We start from the raw sequence: 11,310 nt of genomic DNA, 5'->3' as shown, positions 1-11,310 counted from the left end.
ATGAGCACTAGAGAGGGTGAGACTATTTTTGTAATTAAATTCAAAGAAAAAAAGAGTGCAGCACACATACATTCACTCTTATTTGTGTAATTCTTATTTGTATCAAGTCCCATATTTCACTGGCTATAATGTTCTTCAAATAGAGATGAACATGCAAATCTTCAAACCCACTTTACTGGAGCTTTACAGCACAGAGAAAGCTATAATATGGGTAATTCACTTGGGTTAGTATTAGTAAATGCACTTGGTGATCTTACCTAAACAGAAGCATTGTGCATGTGCTTGCCTGACAACAAATTCCCTTATAAATAGTTGTGTCATAAAACTGGGAATAGACTAAATCCAAGCTAATTAAAAACCCTTGAGAATGTCGTAACTAGAATGTATGGTTTCCAATTATAGATTTCTAACTATTATTTAGATTAGTGTTTTAATACAATGTTTTCAACAAAACTCCCACCAGAATAAAAAGATGAAAATGAATATCTCAAGAGATAGAATTACAAAATCAGCTTTGGGTGCAATAACCATAAGATTTCCCCTGCAGTACTTTTTCCCCCTATTAGATGTCTGATGGCCAGCATCATTCAACACAATTCCTCTGAGCCCAGGTTGTCCTAGACCCACCCTGCCTGTGACTGGACAGTAAAAGGAAATGCAGCACAGTGATGAGCTTTTTTCTCTGTCACTTTGCTCTTTCTTCCTATCAGCATACATCTTTACAGCACAAGAAGTGATGGGCTCATTGTACTGCTTCTTCCGCTAATACTCCAGCCTTGCTGTATAGGGACTGCAAGCCCCATGCAGGCTGTTGGAACTGGTGTCCTCATTAATAAAATGTCCCTATATTTTTGTGACAACTTTTTCTCCCATGGATAACAGTCATTAATAACTATTGGAAATACAGACAGGAATAAAAACCTGCCCAGGGTTTTAACATAAAACATATTTAGGGTCTAAGGTACACTTTAAGTTATATTTAGGACAACGCTAACACTACACAGTTAGAGTTTTGCTTGAACGCTCGTTGAAAAATTGTTGAAAAATCTGAACATTCCATCTGATTTGATCCGTCATTATGGAGTCAACTAATTTCATTCAACATTTTTTACAATTTCATCCAGATCTGCTATTTCTATGGAATCCCAGACATATTAAACAGGTTTCATCACAATGTGCACAATTTTTCCTGAACAAAGAAAACACATTCACAGAGGGCATGTTCTTTGTTCTATAAAAATATTTCATCCTGCTTCTTCGAATATTCCTATCAAAGCAGTCAAAAACAAAGGTTGATTTGATACCAATCATCATTCGAGATTTAAACAAATGTTTCAAAAACAGAAATTATGAACAATTTCTACTGGATTGTAGCTAGCCTAACCCCTTCCCTTTCAATGGGTTTATACACTCGGAGGGTGGGATGGATTTCCCGATCACATGATCACTGTGATTGGCTGTCACAGTGGTCCAATGATTGGGAGCCTGCTCCAGATCATAGCAAGGGATTAAGGGCTGTGGAGACACCCTCAAACAGATTGAAATATAGTAGACACTACTGCCCTGTAGTTGACTGTGGAGCTGTTTCCCAATCTTCAGCAATGGATTATATCAGCAGTGGAGGAGGGGGGTATAGTATAAGGGGGGTTCATTTACTTCCATATGGTAAGTGATGTTTGTTTCCAATGTCTTGTGTGTTTAAAATACTGTTCTGTAATACTATGTCACAGCTTGACTAATGATGATTGATAAATACATCTTAAATCATGATTAATTCTATATTTACACAGCTTAGTATTACATTTGCCTTTATAATGTCCCTACCCTTGGTGAGGCAATACGTTGTGGCGTTAACTGACTTTCTTTGTTCACCTTCTGCACAAAGAGACAAGTATGATAAGACAAACTCAAGTCCATAGAGTCACACTATCCAATGCCTCAGAAGCAGTGAGAGATATCAGTGTTACCCTTTATTTTAGCATGTATTCTAAGCAGGTGTTTATTGTTGTGCAGATCATTTATCTTGCAAGTAATGAAAAAAAATGACAGCAAAGGTTATCACTATGCAAATAGGTTCACTTCAAACAGCTAAGGAACATAAATAGCACCAATGGTTCATTATCACTATGTGTTTGCACTGCTTGTCTTAGCCATATCTCTTCAGTTTCCTGAACTATAGGTTGGACTTAAAGCTGACACAAGTTACAGAAAAACTTTCTTTCTCTCTGTCTTTTTTCTATCTTTCTAATTCTCTCCAGAGACCGCATGGTTCCCAGCATCCCTCTCCTCTCTCTGATATTCCACATACTTTGGAGTCTAACTCAAACATAACTTTTATGTTTTGGATAGAAGGCCGAAGGGTTTGGCTTCTATTCGATTTTTTACTGCTATGTCCATTGTCAATGTGAGCTATCCATGCACTTCCTGTCCCAGAGACATAATAGGAAGTATGGGATAAGAATGTGGAAGTAAATGGATAAAATTTGATTATATACTACTTCTGACAGCTGTCTTCGATACAAGTGCCTCATTGGGAGATTTCACCTCTACCACTGTTCCAGTTAACATTTTGTATTGCCACTCACTTTTTTCTGAGGATGACATGGTTGTAAGTGTAGCTGGCTTCTGACGAGCAGGTGCTATGGTTTTTAATTTTCCTGAAACCACAGTTGGGTTTTTGGGCTAATTTTCTAAATTTCTAGTTTCAGTACCAGTCTAGATGAGTTGCACTGGGTTCTCTTTGACCGCAGGTGTCGCTGTCACCGCCGGGAAGAGTGAAAACGCAGTCTAGCTGGGTGTATTGAATGCCACTGTCCTTTCGGAACCAGCCCAGTGGGAGTGTTCTCCTGCTGTGCATTCTAGGAGGGGGTATTTAAGGTACTGACATCACGTGTCATGGGGCTCTGTTCAAGAGATTATTTTCTGTCTGTTTGGTTCTGGTCCTCCTGACCATCCCCATGGCCCTCCTTGCCTGGGGTGCGAACCCATGCATCCCAAGTCTCGGGGCCGGCTGGCCCGAGGCAACTCAACTGCAGGGACAGGCCTGAATGGATTTCGGGGCCTATTGATCCAAAGGTGGTCCGGTGCCGTCTCATCTAATGGAGAGGCCCAGCAACTGGAGAAACCCCAGGGGAAGACTCTTCAGGAGAAGGTTGTGCGCAAGGCTAGCTACGAGAGACTTTGCTTAACACTCTACCGGCTGCTAGGCCTAGTGAGAGGAGGTCTTTTTCGGGGGTTATAAAATCCAGCTGTGACACGGTTGCTATTCTCTGGATTTTTCCTACAAGAGACTTTCATTTTTTGCAGTCTAAAATACCTGAACTTACTCCTAATCCTCTACCCTAAACTGAAAGACTCTGTTTCTGTTTCAAATAAATACCCAAAAGAAGAATCAGTGTCCGTTTCCACATTTCTTTGGGCCATCTACCACATGAACCCCTAGACGGAGAAACAGTCAAGAAGGTAACGGTAAGCCCAATAAAACCAGCAGCTTCTTCGGGGGTCAGTGCTACATAAGGATAAATGATGAGATAAAACTCCCCACGGGGACACAGACATTAATAAAAAACATATAGGGGTTCTAACTTTACCCAGAGCTACAAAAAGATTTGGCCATCGTTATGCTTTAAAACTGTGACCTCAAAACTACAGATGGAGGGCCTGTTACGAGCTGTTTGTTGCTGTAGACCCGACCCTGCAAGAAGAAGGCCCTGCATGCAGGGCTTTCTAACTGCTTGTTGGGGAAGCTGTTGTGATGAGCACCAGTGGATGCTTGGAGTAGAATTAAGAGCATTCTATCATCTGGCAATGCAACAGGCACTCTTAGGTGGAGTGATCTCCTTCCTGATAGTGCCTGTATAGTGCCTTTATAATCCCTGCCTGGACATAACTATAAGGAGTGGTGCTGACATGGAGAAGGTTTTGGAGCCAGTCACAAATATTAGTGCCACTGAACACTGATGATAGGGCATTAATATCACCAACACAGGAGCACCAACGGTACCACGGCCACAGCCCCCCCCCCCATCCCCGTTGACCCCTAACACAGGGATATGTATCACTCCCACTGAGCATTAACATGGGCATTTTTTTTTTAAACTACCACTGACCCAGAGATATTTTTTACATTCACGTATATAGAAGGGTATTTTTCACTCCAATTGACAAATTACACGGGGTAATATATTACCCCCACCTATCACAGATGCAGTGGCATTTATTGCTCTACTGACTACTGATGTATATGCATTTTTTACTTCCACAAACCACTGACACCAGGGACTTTATTACTGTTATTCATCACTAATGCAGGGACCTTTTTTATCCTCACTGACTACTGATCCCAATGCATTTTTCACTTCTGCAGACATAGGGGCATTTATTATCCTCACTTACCACTGAGGAAGGGGCATTTATTACTCCTGATGACCAGTAGGGTTGAGCCAAACACCCCCCCCCCCCCCCCCCCCGGTTCGGTTCGCACCAGAACTTTCAAACTGACTGAAAATTTGTGCGAAATTTAGAACCCCATTGAAGTCTAAGGGATTCGAACGTTCAAAATAAAAAGTGCTAATTTTAATGGCTAATATGCAAGATATTGACCTAAAAAGGGGTTGGGGACCAGGCTCCTTCCCCAGGGTATATGGGTCAATGCCTAAAATGTTTTTAAAACGGCCATTTTTCGGGAGCACTGATTTTAATGACGATTAAAGTGAAAAAAATAAGTGAAATATTCCTTTAAATATCGTGCCTGGGGGTGTCTATAGTATGCCTGTGAAGGGCCACGTGTTTCCCGTGTTTAGAACAGTCCCTGCATAAAATGACATTTAACAGAAAAAAAGTCATTTAAAACTGATTGTGGTTTTAATGTACTATCTGGTTCCGGCAATACGGATGAAAATCATTGAGAAAAATGGCATGGGTAGCCCTCCCTGCCCATTACCAGCCCCTTTGCGTCTTGTACGGATATTAAGGGGAACCCCGTACCCAAATTTAAAAAAGGAAAGGCGCGGGGGCCCCAGGTTCTATATACTCAGAACAGCAGTATACAGGCAGTGCAAACAAGACAGGGACTGTGTAGGTTTGTTGTGTTAAGTAGAATCTGTTTGTAATTTTGAACTGGTACATTTTTAAAGTGTAGCTCCAGTCAAAAAATCTATTTTTAAGCTTTTTGGAAAACATAGGGAAGGTTTATCACCCCTGTATAACTTTTTTTGGCCGTCCATCTTTTTTCATCTCACTTTCTGTTGTCTCCTTCCGTTTGCAAGTAGGAGATGTTTGTAAGTTGGATATTTGAAAGTAGGGGCCTGCCCTATATGATCTGAAGAAATGTGTTGATGTTGCCACAAGTTAACACTGTAAGCCCTCAAAGTGACTCTTGGTGAGCTCACTGCTGTAAACTATTATATCAAGAATTGTAATTACATGCCATTGTTGAACAGTGGTAGAAAAATTGGGCCTTTGGTGGTTGTGGTGGTGGTGATGGTGCTGGTGCCACAACACTATAAGTCCTCACAGTTACTCTTGGTGGGCGCAGGAACGGGCCCTGCTGTGAAATATTATATCAAGAATTGTAATTACATGCCCCTGTTAAACAGGGGCTGAAAAAGTGGGCCTTAGGCACTGGTGCTGGTGCCACGACACTGCAACCTCTCCCATATACTCTAGTTGGAGTGCAGGAATGAGCCCTGCTGCAAAGCATTGCAACAAAAATTGTAATTACTTACCCCTGGAAACAGGGGCTGAAAAATTGGGCTGGTGGCATCACCCAGAACCAAAAATGTTCTTCCAAGTTATCAGCAGGATCATTGAGGAAGAAGAGGATAGTCAGTCAACATAACAGGACAGTCACTCAGCATCAGCATAGGCAGTCTTGACGGGATGTGAAATTTAAAAAAAAATTATTCGGTTACATCAGCTTCAGGTGCTTGGTAGCTGGTGGTGATCCAAGACTGATTCATCTTTATGAAGGTCAGTCGATCAACCAAATCGGTGGACAGGCGCACCCTGTGATCGGTTACAAAGCCACCAGCAGCACTGAATGTGTGTTCCGAAAGAACACTGGATGCAGGACAGGCCAGTAGCTCAATTGTATACTGTGCAAACTCTGGCCAGTGATCCATCCTCAAGACCCAATAAGCCAGAGGATTTTCGGTGGGAAAGGTGTCCAAGTCTGACCTTGCCCCTAGGTATTCCTGCATCATGTAAATCAGGCGCTGGCGATGGTTGCTGGAACCAATCATACCTTGGGGCTGCGGACTAAAAAATTGTCTGAACGCATCGGTCAGACAGCCACCTTCTCCGCCGCTACTTCTGTGACTGAAGCCTCAGCAACACGTTGTCCAGGACCAGGAGTTTGTAACCTCCCAGTCTCTGGGAACACGTTGCACAGACCTTTCTGCAAGGCCTCCTGGAGATATCTCATCCTCTGCTCCCTCTGTGATGGCAAGATAAGGTCCGCAACCTTACCCTTGTACCGTGGATCAAGGAGATTGGCCAGCCAGTAATGGTCCCTCTCCTTGATCCGAAGAATACGAGGATCCTTCCGCAGGCTTAGCAGGATCAGGGAGGCCATGCAGTGTAGGTTAGCTGAGGCATTCGGCCCAGAGTCCTCTGGGTCACTAAGGACAACATGATCCGCAGCCACCTCCTCCCAGCCACGTAGAAGTTCATGGGTTTCTTGGGACTGTAAATCATCCCTAAAAGACTGCTGCTGCTGATGCTGAGTGCCAGGCTCCACCTCCATGCTGACACAATCCTCCTCCTCCTCCTCCTCCTCCTCTTCCTGTGTGATAGGTGGGACAGCAGCAACACCGTCTGGATAAAGGGGGCCTTGAGAGGCAAGGAAATCCTCCTCTTCCTGCCTCTGTTCTGCCTCAAGTGCCCTGTCCATTATTCCATGCAGCGTATGCTTCAACAGGTGGACAAGAGATACAGTGTCACTGATGCATGCACTGTCACTTCTCATCATCCTCGTGTCCTCCTCAAATGGTGACAGGAGAGTGCATGCATCATGCCCCACTGGCATGGTGAAAAAAACCGAGCTCCCCTGACCCTGTCCTGGTGCCGTAGTCGCACAGGTACTCATTGATGGCCCTCTGCTGCATGTGCAGCCAATGCAGCATGGCCAACGTTGAGTTCCACCTGGTGGGCATCTCACATATAAGGCGGTTCTTGGGCAGGTTCAACTCCTTTTGGAGCTCAGCCAGCCGAGCACTGGCATTAAATGATCTGCGGAAATGCACACAGACTTTCCTGGCCTGCCTCAGGACATCCTGTAAGCCCGGGTACCTGCCCAAGAATCGCTGCACCACCAGGTTAAGGACGTGAGCCACACAGGGCACATGGGTCAGTTGTCCCAGTTGTCAGGGAGCAGAGGATGAGACATCTCCAGGAGGCCTTGCAGAAAGGTCTATGCAACGTGTTCCCAGAGACTGGGAGGTTACAAACTCCTGGTCCTGGACAACTTGTTGCTGAGGCTTCAGTCACAGAAGGAGCGGCGGAGAAGGTGGCCATCTGACCGATGCGTTCAGACAATTTTTTAGTCCGCAGCCCCAAGGTATGATTGGTTCCAGCAACCATCGCCAGCGCCTTTTTTACATGATGCAGGAATACCTAGGGGCAAGGTCAGACTTGGACACCTTTCCCACCGAAAATCATCTGGCTTATTGGGTCTTGAGGATGGATAACTGGCCAGAGCTTGCACAGTATGCAATTGAGCTACTGGCCTGTCCTGCATCCAGCGTTCTTTTGGAATGTACCTTCAGTGCTGCTGGAGGCTTTGTAACCGATCACAGGGTGCGCCTGTCCACCGACTCGGTTGATCGACTGACCTTCATAAAGATGAATCATTGACTAGAGCTTCACTTTAAAAATGTACCAGTTCAAAATTACAAAATTACAAACAGATTCTACTTAACACAACAAACCTACACAGTCCCTGTCTTGTTTGCACTGCCTGTATAATGCTGTTATGAGTATATAGGGCCTGGGGTCCTTACGCCTTTCCTTTTTTTAATTTAGGTACGGGGTTCCCCTTAATATCTGTACAAGACACAAAGGGGCTGGTAATGGGCAGGGTGGGAGCTACCCGTGCCATTTTTTCTCAATGATTTTCATCCGTATTGCCGGAACCAGACATGACATTAAAACCGCAAGCAGTTTTAAATGACTTTTTTTCTGTTAAATGTCATTTTATGCAGGGACTGTTCTAAACACAGGAAACACGTGGCCCTTCACAGGCATACTATAGATGCCCCCCAGGCACGATATTTAAAGGAATATTTCACTTCTTTTTTTTTCACTTTAATCATCATTAAAATCAGTGCTCCTGAAAAAAACTGCAGTTTTAAAAAAAAAAAAATTGGCATTGACCCATGTCCCCTGGGGCAGGAGCCAGGTCCCCAAACCCTTTTTAGGACAATATCTTGCTTATTAAAATTAGCACTTTTTATTTCGAACGTTTGAGTCCCATAGACCTCAATGGGGTTCTAAAGTTCGAACTAATTTTCGGTCCGTTCGAAAGTTCTGGTGCGAACCGAACCGGGGGGTGTTCGGCTCATCCCTACCCCTAATGTGTCAATACACACAAACATTTTTTTTAACAATGTGTTAACAAACAATCATGGTGCTCCTGCAGCCTCTTATATAATTCATTCTAATATATTGAGAAATCTTAAAAATATATATAGATTTCAGAGGCGCTGAGAGTCTCAATTTCCCTATATAATAAAATACATAAAAGTGAAAAAACAAACAGTCCTACTGAAAAATTAAATGTGATAAAAGTAGGTGTCACAAAAAGTCCCATGCGCAATTTAATCTCTTTGTAAATTTGCGGGTGGGCGTCTGAGCAGTGATTAAATCACAGAAGGCGATGGAGGAGCGTGGCAAGGGATGTGTGGACATGCAGAGAGCAGCGTTGATGTGTAGACTATAAGTCCGGAGGTTCTACCCGGGACTAGGGATGAGCTTTGAGTTCGAGTCAAACTCATGTTCTACTCGAACATTGCCTGTTCGCCTGTTCAGCGAACAGTGAACAATTTGGGCTGTTCGCAGCAAATTCGAAAAGCCGGAACACCCTATACAAGTCTATGGGAGAAATCTAAAGTGCTCATTTTAAAGGGTAATATGCAGGTTACTGTCCTAAAAAGTGTTTGGGGACCTGGGTCCTGCCCCAGGGGACATGGATCAATGCAAAAAAAAGTTTTAAAAACGGCCATTTTTTCAGGAGCAGTGATTTTAATAATGATTAAAGTGAAACAATAAAAGTGTAATATTCCTTTAAATTTCGTAGCTGGGGGGTATCTATAGTATGCCTGTGAAGGGGCGCATGTTTCTGGTGCTTAGAACTGTCCCTGCACAAAGTGTCATTTGTGCAGGAAAAAAAGTCTTTTAAAATCACTTGCGGCTAAATTGTCGGGTCTCCGTAATACAGAGAACACTCAATGAGTGTTCTCTGTATTAGCCGACAATTCATTCATTCATTGATTAAAAAAAAAAAAAGCGTGGGGGTTCCCCTAAATTCAATTACCAGGCCCTTCAGGTCTGACATGGATATTAAGGGGAACCCCGTGTCAAATTAAAAAAAAAAATTGACGTGGGGGTCCCCCCAAATATCCATACCAGACCCTTCAGGTCTGATATGGATATTAAGGGGAACCCCGCATCAAATGAAAAAAAAATTGACGTGGGGGGTCCCCCTAAAAATCCATATCAGACCCTTTATCCGAGCACGCAACCTGGCAGGCCGCAGGAAAAGAGGGGGGGACGAGAGAGCGGCCCCCCCTCCCTCCTGAACCGTACCAGGCCACATACCCTCAACATTGGGAGGATGCTTTGGGGGTCTGTGACCCCTCAAAGCACCTTGTCCCCATGTTGATAAGGACAAGGGCCTCATCCTCACAACCCTGGCCGTTGGTTGTGAGGGTCTGTGGGCGGGGGGCTTATCAGAATCTGGAAGCCCCCTTTAACAAGGGGACCCCCAGATCCTGCCCCCCCCCCTGTTTGAAATGGTAAGGGGGTACAAAAGTACCCCTACCATTTCACAAAGAAAGTGTCAAAATGGTTAAATAAGACAAACACACTTTTGAAAAATTCCTTTATTAAAAATGAAAAAAATAAAAAAAAGATTCCAGCGGTGCTAATCCACTCTTGCTATCCAGCGACGGATCTCCGGGGTCCAGCGATGGATGATCATATCCAGCGACGGGGGATCTCTCAGTCCAGCGCTGTCCATACATCCTTCTTCTGTCTCCACTCCGGAGACACTGCAGAGAGCCCAGCGCTGACGTTTCTTATATTAGGAGGGCGGGGCCACCCGTCACCTGACCCCGCCCCCTCTGACGCTGGTGAAGGGAGCCAGGGGTTCCCCAGTGACGTGTGGGTGACCCCGCCCCCTCTGATGTAACGGAAACCTGCGTTACATTAGAGGGGGCGGGGTCACCCACACGTCACTGGGGAACCCCTGGCTTCCCTCTCCAGTGTCAGAGGGGCGGGGTCAGGTGACGGGTGGCCCCGCCCTCCTAATATAAGAAACGTCAGCGCTGGGCTCTCTGCAGTGTCTCCGGAGTGGAGACAGAAGAAGGATGTATGGACAGCGCTGGACTGAGAGATCCCCCGTCGCTGGATATGATCATCCATCGCTGGACCCCGGAGATCCGTCGCTGGATAGCAAGAGTGGATTAGCACCGCTGGAATATTTTTTTTATTTTTTTCATTTTTAATAAAGGAATTTTTCAAAAGTGTGTTTGTCTTATTTAACCATTTTGACACTTTCTTTGTGAAATGGTAGGGGTACTTTTGTACCCCCTTACCATTTCAAACAGGGGGGGCGGGATCTGGGGGTCCCCTTGTTAAAGGGGGCTTCCAGATTCTGATAAGCCCCCCGCCCGCAGACCCTCACAACCAACGGCCAGGGTTGTGAGGATGAGGCCCTTGTCCTTATCAACATGGGGACAAGGTGCTTTGAGGGGTCACAGACCCCCAAAGCATCCTCCCAATGTTGAGGGTATGTGGCCTGGTACGGTGCAGGAGGGAGGGGGGGCGCTCTCTCGTCCCCCCCTCTTTTCCTGCGGCCTGCCAGGTTGCGTGCTCGGATAAAGGGTCTGATATGGATTTTTAGGGGGACCCCCACGTCAATTTTTTTTTTCATTTGATGCGGGGTTCCCCTTAATATCCATATCAGACCTGAAGGGTCTGGTATGGATATTTGGGGGGACCCCCACGTCAATTTTTTTTTTAATTTGACACGGGGTTCCCCTTAATATCCATGTCAGACCTGAAGGGCCTGGTAATTGAATTTAGGGGAAC

The sequence above is a fragment of the Lithobates pipiens genome, unplaced genomic scaffold (assembly GCF_037356315.1).
Source record: "Lithobates pipiens isolate NorthernLeopardFrog02 unplaced genomic scaffold, aLitPip1_a1.2 Scaffold_1, whole genome shotgun sequence".
NCBI classification, from domain to species: Eukaryota; Metazoa; Chordata; class Amphibia; order Anura; family Ranidae; genus Lithobates; species Lithobates pipiens.
The sequence above is the reverse complement of the archived record's forward strand: the minus strand, read 5'-3'. Positions refer to the sequence as shown.